This window comes from Cupressus sempervirens, chromosome 10, assembly GCF_028749045.1.
Source record: "Cupressus sempervirens isolate cs-2001-9-10 chromosome 10, ASM2874904v1, whole genome shotgun sequence".
Taxonomy (NCBI): Eukaryota; Viridiplantae; Streptophyta; class Pinopsida; order Cupressales; family Cupressaceae; genus Cupressus; species Cupressus sempervirens.
In genome coordinates, this window is record NC_143127.1 from 95,419,643 (window position 1) to 95,431,180 (window position 11,538).

An 11,538-nucleotide genomic window follows, 5' to 3' on the forward strand; every position below is an offset into this window, starting at 1 on the left:
TAGAACCATGGAGGACTATGTTGATGATACCTTGGTCAAAAGCGCTAAACGCAATACTCATTTGCACGATTTGGGACCCATCTTAGATCGTATGAAAAAATTTAGTGTTCGGCTCAATCCTAAGAAATGCGCATTTGGTGTCACATCAGGAAAACTATTAAAATATATTGTTTCTACAAAGGGAATTAAAGTAGATCTAGAAAAAGTACAAGCAATAATGGACATGCCACCAACTCGAAACATCAGTCAGATGAGAGGACTACAGGGAAGGCTTCAATCTATTCGCAGGTTTATTTCACAATTGGACGATAAATCACAACCCTTCACAAAGACCTTAAATAAGGGTGTGAAATTCAATTGGAGCCAGGATTGTGAGCAAAGCTTAACATAGATTAAACAATATCTTGTCAATCCACCAATCCTAATGCCTCCTATGCATGGGAAGCCTTTGCTTTTATACATTTCAGCCACTGAAACATCTTTGGGAATCCTGTTGGCTCAAGAAGACAATGACAACAAAGAAAGAGCTATTTATTACTTGAGCTGAACATTGGTCTCTTATGAGAAAAACTACAGCATTATTGAAAAAGCTTGCTTGGCAATTGTCTTTGCTTCCCAAAAGTTGAGACACTACATGCTTGCCCACACTACATGGCTTGTGGCCAAAATAGATCCATTAAAGTACTTGCTCAGTAAGGCAGCTCTCACAGGAAGATTGGCTAAATGGGTCATGATACTAAGTGAGTTTGACATCCAATATGTTGAACACAAAGCTATAAAGGGATAGGCAATTGCAGACCAGCTGGCCGAGGCACCCATACAAAGTCTTCTACCAATAAACATTGATTTTCCAGATGAGTCAATTCTAACACTCACTCACCATACATGGGTTATGTTCTTCGATGGGTCCTTCACACAACAAGGATTAGGTGCTGGATTACTTTTCATCACACCACAGAGATACTCATTGCCCAAAGCGTACAAGATCCTGTTTCCTTGTACAAATAACATTGCTGAATATGAAGCTTTGATCAATGGTATGAAAATTGCAGCTGAATGGAGAGTAGATCAGTTGGATATCTTCGGTGACTCTCAGCTTGTCATCAACCAAGTAAATGATGTGTATCAAACAAAGGATGAAAGACTAATTCCTTGCAAATGCATGGTTGATGACTTGACGAAATATTTTGCACACATCACCTTCCAACAAGTTCCACGCGCAGATAATAAAGCAGCTGACGCCATGGCCACTCTGGCCTCCCTTCTACAAATGCCAGAAAATGATCTACGACACGAGTTCTTGGTGGAAGCGTTACACTACCCAGCCTATGACACACCTGATTCCAGGATGATCTGTTCTATTATAGGACAAGAATCATCCCGCTACCATCACATCTATTCCTACCTTCGTAATCAAACCATTCCGAAAGATCTAACCCGGAATGAGAAACATTACCTAATCCGTAACGCTTCACATTGTCATTATTGCTGACGATCTGTATAGGAGAGGTCTCGACGGGAAACTCCTTAGGTGTTTAGAACCCGACGAGTCCAAACGCGCATTAATTGACGTTCACGAAGGCATTTGCGGATCTCATTCCAATGGCCTGACACTAGCTTGCAAACTCCTTCGTGCTAGTTACTACTAGCCTAAAATGGAGCAAGAAGCTGTTAAATATGCTAGGTCCTGCAAGCAGTGTCAGCTACACGGGAATCTCATTCACGCTCCAGCTAGAGAGCTGATTCCCTCTACTACAACATGGCCATTTCAACAATGGGCCTTTGACTTGGTGGGACAGATTCACCCAACCTCTTCTAATGGCCATAAGTTCATTATCACCACTACAGACTATTTCACGAAATGGGTAGAGGCAGTCCCTCTCACAATTGCTGATGGCAAAACTGTAGCGCTTTTTATCACAAACTACATCATCTGTAGATATAGTATACCGTCCTCAATCATTACTGACAATGGAGGACAGTTCAAAAATAAAGACCTTAATGAACTGTGCAAGAAATTCAAGATCACACAACATTGGTCTTCCATTTATTACCCTCACGGTAATGGCCAAGCTGAGGCATCCAATAAGGCGATCCTCAAAATTCTTCATGGCACAGTCAGTAAGTCAGGGAGAGACTGGCATCTCCAGATCAATCCAGCCCTGTGGGCATATAGGACAAGCATTAGAACTCCAATGGGCACGACTCCTTTTGCGTTGGTATATGGGGCGGATGTTGTGCTTCCAATAGAGGTCAAGATTCCTACTTTGAGAATCTCTATGAAAGGCCTTATCACTGATGATGACTATAGGATAGCTCGGCTTCAAGAGCTTGTGTTGCTGGATGAACGACGACAAGTGGCATGTGATCATCTACGAGCATATCAACAAAGAATGGCACGAAGCTACAATAGAAAGATCAGGCCACGTGACTTCCAGCTTGGTGATCTCGTCTTGAGAGAGAACCCTAAGAATCAACAACAACGAATGCAAAAGGGAAAGTTTGAACCAAACTGGCTAGGTCCTTACATCATTACTGCAGTATATGGATCTGGCGCTTATCAGCTTTCCACAACCGAAGGAAAAGTGCTTAAAGAGCCTATGAACACTCTCCACCTGAAGCGGTTTTACAGTTGATTTAATCTCAGCAAGCTCTCTGTACATATCTAAATGTCCTGAAAAAAATTTAAAAATCAGAAAAAGTCTTGAAAATTTTATTTTTTAAAAAAAGAGAAAACTTGCCAAGAAGGTGAAAACCTGGTAAACAAGCGCCTTTTGTTTCCAATGCTCCATCTTGCAGCACATCTTCTGGCTATTCTGTATAGTTGCTTTCATGCTTTTGCTTTCCTGCTTCCTGCTCATGTATCCATGGATTGAGTCTTGTCACAGCTTGGGGGCGTTCCCCCTTAGTGTCACTATTTTCGAGATTCTCATAGAATCTCCTACGCGATAGTCACCAGTCGTTCTGACTGCGTCTGCCTATTGTCGCTAACGTCACTCTTTTCGAGATTCTCATGGAATCTCCTTCGCGACAGTCACCAGTCGTTCTGACTGTGTCTGCCTACTGTCACCAGTGTCACTCTCTTTTTGAGATTCTCCTCATAGAATCTCCTTCGCAACAGTCACCAGTGGTCCTCACTATGTCTGCCTACTATCGCTAGTGTCACTCTTTTCGCAATTCTCCTCATAGAATCTCTTTCGCAACGGTCACCAGTTGTTTCAACTGTGTCTGCCTACCGTTGCTCGGGTCATGTCTCAAGATTCCTTTATGGAAGATCTCTTTTGTGTCAGTCACTAGTCGTCCTAGCTATGTCTGTCTACTATCGCTTAGTCCTTCTTAGGTTCTTCATCCTGAAGATTCTTCTTTGACCTCAGTAACCAGTCGTTCTGACTGCGTCTGCCTACTGTTGTCACCCTACTGAAGAGATTTCTTTCGAATGTATTCTAGACATTGACACTTGACATCAATCCCGAAAACATTGAACTCAAAAAAATGATATACTTGTTTGGATATGCTGAGCATTTTCTTTGTTTGCTTTGTTTTTCTTTATCATATCTCCTCGAGCAACTCGATGATGTCATCTTCGACTAGAGAAGTAATGACTGGGGGCATGATCTTTTTCTTTGCTTTCTGTTTGCGGTTTAGTTCTAATAAGTTGATCTATTCCTATAAGAGGGGTGTCCACTATAAGAGCCTCCATCTCGTATTGGATGGCCGTGTGTACCTCGACTCCTTTTATACAGATACGTAAATGACATTGGTTCTTCTCCTTGTTTGTTGGAGTGAACTCTTCATGCTATAGTACATACTAATACTCGTCCTATTAAGTGAACATACGGGTCATTGCGAGTATATCTAGCACACTTCTGTCTCAGGTTACGAACGCAAGGGTCGTTGCGGACAGAATGAATACTGAATACTTAGCATAAGAGGAATCTCCCGTGTGTTTGGTGTACCTATCATGCAAGCAACATTCAGGTCATCCTAGTGTTTATGTTCTGATGCTTATGTTAACTTGCTACATTAAAAGGGACAAATGTTCTGGTCATTCTGGCTTCTTGTGCCTCGAATGCTTACATTTAATCCTGACATCCCAATAATGTATGTTATATTCATATTTTCATGATTGCAATGTCAGTGGGAGTTGTCTAACATACGAGCTTTATTTTATATCCAATGATGATAAATTGTCGAGGCTTGGTAACCAGACCTAGGGTTGCATTTAACATAGTCTTGCATTACATACTTTATTTGCATTAGCACGCAATTCGATGGTAATTCTGTTCATACTCCACATGCATCAAATTCCTCTACGGCTGCACAAGCGTTTGGTTTGTCGATTCACGCTCCTCAATGGAATACTTGTGACCGTCAAACAAAAACACGCAACACTACGTAAGATGTCAATTCATACATATGCATTCTATCTAAGTACAACATACATCTCATGTACATCAAAGCAAAACAAAACAGACAATGACATGTACACAAGAATACTCGGCTCAAAATCTCGTATATATATGTATCAAAGAATGGGTCAGTACAAAATGGGCGCTACTCGAGCGCAATCAATCAAAAATAATACATGTGGTGCTGGCACACCAATCGATACATAGCTAGAGATCAAAAAAAAAAATCAAAAAAAATCAGACACAGAGAATCTAACTCTGTCCCGAACCCTCGCCTCCAGGAGGAGCAGGGGCAGCAAGTGGCGGAGGCGGTGGTGGCATATTCGGCCTGACAGGAGGTCGTGCACCTCCGAACTCTCGCGGGTACTAACCTGCAATGTCTCATCTGGCACGGCACTGGTGTATGCAGCATAATAATATGCAGCCCGAGCAGACTGGAAGTGAATCTCATCCTGCGCCAGCTCCAGCCTCCACTCTGCAGTCTCCGCACGCTCCCTCTGAAAATATCTCCCGCTGTCGCTCTACCAGCTGCGCATCCCGGACCGCCACTACAATCTGCAACTCTCCCAACTGTCGGGAGGCCTGACAAACCCGCTCGCGATACCACCGCACCATGTCCTGCACCCCACCTGCCGGCTGATCTGGCATGTCCTCATCTACCATCTCAAGTGCCTGTTGCGGTGGAGGTACCTGTGGCTAAGGTACCTGTTGCTGTGGGACCTCCTGCTGAGGGGCCTGCTCCTCTGTCCTCTGCCTCCTCCACTGACTGTGTCCTGCCCCACTGCCCCCAACACCTGGGATTGATCCCATCTGACGTGGGGGAATAGGCATCTGCTGTACCCGGTGCTGGACCTGTGGTGGCATCTGTGGCTGTGCCTGCTGCTGCTGGGGCACCTGTCCCTGTCCCTGTACCTGCCCTGCCATCCCTAGTGGATCTGTGAAGCGTGGGAATGGATGGTTGATCAAAAATGCCTGATATGCAAGCGTCATCCCTGCATCTACTACCACTGGCAGGTAGTCCCACTGAACAACAGCTAAACTGCGGATATCTATCATGGATCGCCCTGGATCCATCCGTGGAGGCCATCCCTGCTCAATATCCTTCTGTACCCTGGCATTGGCACAGTACTCAAGTGAAATGTCCTGTAGTCGGCCATACTGCCGCCACACTCGTGAGATCACAAATCTCTCGATCACTGATGTCGTCCTGCCCGCCAGCGGTCGAGAACTAAACATCCATGGCAGCTCTCTGGGGGCATCATCCTAGTCCTCTGTCTCTCTCCAGGGTCGCCATACAACGGACACTAGGTCATCAAGATGTGCCCGCCAGTGCTCAGTCTTACCCAGGTGGGCCTGGGTAATATGCCCTCAATATCTGCATATGTAGGGCTCCATAGGCTCTCGAGCATCCTCAAAAATCGGTCTACATACAGGGAGATGCTCCCAGGCCCAGATCTGTAGAAGATAAACTCCTGCTGCCATGGTCTTCTTCTCATGGAAGACGACCTCGTGCATCTCATGGAAAAGGTGGGCCAACATGCACTGACCCCATCCAAAGATCTCCAGTGCCTCCAGCATCCTGCGAAGCATGACACCCCATCCACACTCCAACCCATGCTGTCCCCTGTCATGACATAGGAAGTAGCTCAAGAATATACCTAGCACGGATGCCAACCTGTGTGTGGATCCATAAGTATGCATCAACTCATCCCAGCTGATGGCCCTGCCTCTCGGTAGCTCTCTCCTGAATACAATGGATAGTGCCTCTATCCCTAATCGAGGCACTGTATCATAAACCACCCGAGCGCCGTTGAAAGGAATCCGCAAGATCCTCCAGATGTCCTCTAGTGTGATGGTCATCTCACCCATCGGCAAGTGAAAGGTGTTCGTCTCTGAATGGAAACGCTCCACCAAAGCTGTGAGTAAGCCGTGATTCACCATCACGGCTGGAATCCGGCAAAGAGAAGACAAACCCAATCGGGCAATGTGTGCCCGATCTGCATCATCCAAACTCCCTAATAAATCTCCATATGGTGGATAATGAGATCTAAATGAAACGTCTCCAAAGACCTCCTGCACGCACAAAAAAAAAATGACAAACAAACGATCAGTATCAAGTCGAAACGAAGCATCAAAACGAAATAAAGTGCAATTTCTAAAGTGCGAAATCACAAAACTGTCACGGAATTTCGCGCGAGATTCATGAAATCCCGCGCGAAATAATTCTTTTTTCGTGCGAAAAATCTCTCCATCGCATGAAAATAGATCTGCCCGCACGAGAAAAGATATTCTCGCGCGAAACACGAATCGCCTCGCACGAAGAATCCCCATCCTCACGCGAAACCAAAATTGTCTCGCGCGAAGATCCTCCGGCCGCGCGCGAAGAAACAGCGCATCCTGTTTCTTCGGGCGAAGAAAGAAGATCTTCGCGCGAGAAGACATCGGTCTCGCGCAAAGAAAGAATTGACAATCCTAAAACGTGCAATGACCTCGAAATGCGTGAAAACAAAAGTACGAAGATGGGAAATCGACGACTCACCGATGGTCCGTAGTCTACCGGCCGGCTGTGTCGTCAGGAGTGCTCAAAACGATGATATCTCACATTCACTGCCATGTCTCTATCAGAGCTCAAAATCACTACAAGACAAAAGCACAAATAAATTGAAAATGACCCTTCAAGCCCTTATATAGGTGTTGACAAAAATTTTCAAAGTGTTCGGATTTGCGCAAAAATCACACCCTTGGCTAATTGGACCATTCTGGATCCATTTTCGAGATCAAATTCGAAATCTGACACACCTAAGAGCCTCAAAAATGCGTTTTAAAATTTTAGGGACCGATGCGATCGAACGCTTGTTCAGCCCAAATCTTTCTGATACTTTGTGATTCTTGGAATCCTTTCAACTTTACTTTCTCCATATTTTCAAAATTCATTTTGAAAATAGTCAACTTAAGTCAACTGTGGCTAAATTTGGTCAACTTTTGGTCAAACTCGATCTTTGCGACTTCGCAATCATTTCAAATCAACCCTGAATCTTCTTCAGATCGTTCTGATCTCTTTTAGATTCTATTGAATCTCAAATTTCTTCTATATCTCATGATATACTGCTTCAAATCATATTTCTAGTGTGTCATCTTTCGATTTTGCTCCCGAGGGGGCAGGATGATTACATCATTAAATACTTATTGCTCGGGGCATCTAGTTCCCATCCTATGTCTTAATCACTTGGGGCATTTTGTTCCCTTCTATCTGGCATCTTTGCCATCTATCTTATCTTTTCATCAATTGATCAACCTTATAACAACTCTTCTCAGAATTCGATAGACAGGTATTGGGACAGTCTAAACCCCAACTCCTGAGGATCAAGCCTCATTCTGGGGATGATTCTATGACTCACGATGGGACCTTGTTATCTTTTATCAATCTTAGGTATCTAGGTGTTCTATCTAGATCCTTGAAGGTTAAGCTCCGTTCTGGAGATAGTCTTCTAAATGCTATTATTCTCGGGTATCTAGGTGTTCTATCTGGATCCTTGAAGGTTAAGCTCCATTCTGGAAATAATCTTCTAAATGCTATCAATTTCAGGTATCTAGATGTTCTGTCTGGATCCTTAAAGATTACGCTTCGTTCAGGAGATAGTCTGTTAAATGCTATCAATCTTAGGTATCTAGGTGTTCTATCTAGATCCTTGAAGGTTAAGCTCCGTTCTAGAGATAGTTTTCTAAATGCTATTATTCTCGGGTATCTAGGTGTTCTATCTGGATCCTTGAAGGTTAAGCTCCGTTCTGGAGATAATCTTCTAAATGCTATCAATTTCAAGTATCTAGATGTTCTGTCTGGATCCTTAAAAATTACGCTTCGTTCTGGAGATAGTCTATTAAATGCTATCAATCTTAGGTGTCTAAGTGCTCTACTTGGATTCCTTAGGATTAAGCTCTGTTCTAGAGATAGTCCTTAAAAGCTTATCAATTGGTCTCTGTGTCATCAACTTCGGAACCAATCTCATGATTGCATCATGCTTTCTGATTATCTTTGAATTGAACATGCTGCTCGCACATTCATTCAAAGAGGGGCAAAATGTAATACCCCAAAATTGGCTCATTGCCATTATACCAATTCTGGTCTATTTCTGATAATTTCTAAGTCCTATTCTAATAAGCAATTCTCATTCTGCTATTCGCTACTTGACTTAATTGTCAAATGCAGAAAACCCTAATCTGCATTCATCATATTTCTTATTTAATTCCTATAGTACGCACTCATATTAGTCGCATTAAACCTACTTGATTTAATTATAATTTAATTATTAAGTATTTATACTTTAATTAAATTATAATTATATCCTAAGGCTAATGTACTATGGAATTAAATTTATTTAATTTAATAAATATGCCTATCTTGATTAATTAAATGTAATTATTTAATTAAATGAGAAAGGTATTTCTAATTAATTAAACGAAATTATTTAATTAAACGGAGTACTTACTTCTAATTAATTAAACAAAGTTATTTAATTAAATGGGAAGCCATTCCTAATTAATTAAATGAAGTTATTTAATTAAATAAGAAAATTGTCTCTAATTAATTAAAAATTATTTAATTAAATAGAAAAAGTAATTATGAGAGCATATCTCATTTTATTAAATTAAATATCTCAACAAAATCTCTCTTCAGTTCAAAAAGGGAAATTTCCAGTTCACTATTGATCAAAATTGAGTTAAATCAGTTAACTCCTTTTCTACTCAAATTGAATCAGTTAACTCTTTATTTTACTCAAATTAAATCTGTTAACTCCCTTTAATTTGGGAATCTCCCTTTATGACTGAACTTCACCTTTAATCCTGACCGTTGATTGAAATCGATCTCAACCGTTGATGGATTCTAGGAAAGTCTATTTAAAAGACCCTCATCTCTTCATTTTGAGAGGATGAATTTCAAGAATTTGCGTCGAATCACTGCTGGAATTCATACTCACATTTGCTCATATTTTTACATACATCTTGTATTCCTAGTTTAGATTCATCTAGCTTAATAATGCATACATTTTTAGTTTAATGTCTTTTATTTCTTAGATTAATTGCTTGTACTTCATCTAGATTACTTGCACATTCATATAGCTTAAATTGCATTCAAATCCTTCGTTCCTACAGGGTCTGGTTGCCTGCACCTTGATTCTGAGGATATTAACAGGCAAAATCCCTTTAGATAGAAGGCAACAGGTCGCTTTGCCGGCTGATTTTCGGATGAACAATCCAACGTTCATTTCGGGATGAATCCACATACAATGACCGTGTTGAAGTGTGTGTGTTAGCAGAGGCCACATATTCACGCATATAGCAAGAAATGTCTCTCATCCCTACCTCCTACACTTCTAGATGTTCCTGCTGCATACCCATAGCCCTCTCCACTGCTTCCGCCATACGCTTAATAGTGCTATGCGGTAATCCCTCAGCATGTGTTTGCCCAACCTCCTGTGTCTGCAATGGGTTCTTCTCTAGAACTGCTTCCCGCGTGGGTGTCGGCAAGTACGTCACTCAAGGAGGTAAAGGCAGGCCAGCCAATTGTCTCCATTATTTTCATAGGCATGGAAGATTGTAAGAGATGCATCATTGTTGATGATTTCCTTGTACTTGTTGAGAGTAGTGTCTTCGTAGATCATTATTGGGTATAGTGATGGCATATATGAAGTCTCCCTTCATTGAATGAAACCAACAATACTTCCAAAGTAATAGGGGCGTAACACCATAAGAATTTTCCAGACAAAGTAGAGCATTAATGCTTCCACGTCTCAACTCCCTTAGAACCAACTAGATAAGTTGGATGTCAAATTCAAAAATGAAATTTGCTCAGCGATAAAGACACTCGATTTTCCTCAGAGAAGGCCAGCATCTATCATTATTGCTTCTATGCTTATGCCAATATATATAAATATGAGATGCTGCTTCTCGTCTTCAGATTGGCTCAATATATCTATTATAAATTATGTCCTTTTTAATCTCCTATTTGATTACTTCCGTTAAAACATTCACCTTGGGTCTGATTACAAACTCCCAATAGGAAGCAGAGATACTATTCCATTATCCACTCTTGTTCATGTGTGCAATGGTCGCATATCATAATCAAATGATGGCTTTATAGAATGACCAATCTGAAGCTTGTCCTATCACCGTTTCTGATATAACGCTGATCGGTTATTCCACAATTCTTGATTGGCATTTCTCTATTTATGTGAGCTGTGTTTCTTAATAGTGCTCTCTCTCTCTCTCTCTCTCTCTCTCTCTCTCTCTCTCTCTCTCTCACACACACACCACCTTCCATCCTGATTTAAGAATGAGCAGTGTTCCTTATATATCTGCCCTCACCAAACATGATTTCTTAAAACGTGTCCTTTATTAAATTGCATCTCCTCATAACATGCCATTTCATAATTCATTGATGACAATTAATTTCATCTCTTAATCAATTTTCATTGAAACTGATCCGTGGACGCTAGTATTATTCTTCTTACTTTTGTGTCTATACAAGAGTAAACTCATTATGGTGCTCAGCATTTCATTAGATGGTAAAATATATCATGTCAAACTGATTTATTATTGCCACAAAGTTGAGTGAAATGCCACTTAGAAATCTTCTCAATCTCCAATTGAGAGATATCATAACCAGAGCCAATTCATCACATAAATCTTCCAATTTTATTTTTAAGTGATCATGTTCCCAATTTGAAGGTTTGGAAGGTAATCGCACCAATCCTAGAGGCCACTTTTATATTCGTTCATTCACTTTGAATATAACAGCGACTATGATTTCTGCAGAGCCTTTGTGCTGCTTTGATTAACTAAATGTCGTGATTTAATGGATTCTCCCATCTGTGTAACGTACCTCTCTTGCTAGATATGACAAACTCCTGTGTTTCTGATATGATCATTCTGCTGATGAGTGGTTGCTGCTGAGTAATATTACTCGACACTGGATTGTAGACATTGACACATACAACTTCTGCCACTTGTTCTATGGTTACATATTGAACAGAGTTGGTAGGAAAATTAGTGACGTCTGCTTCTTCACAACTTAACTCCAGGACGGAATGGGACAATATCAATGGATGTATTTATACCTCGTCCTTGTAAT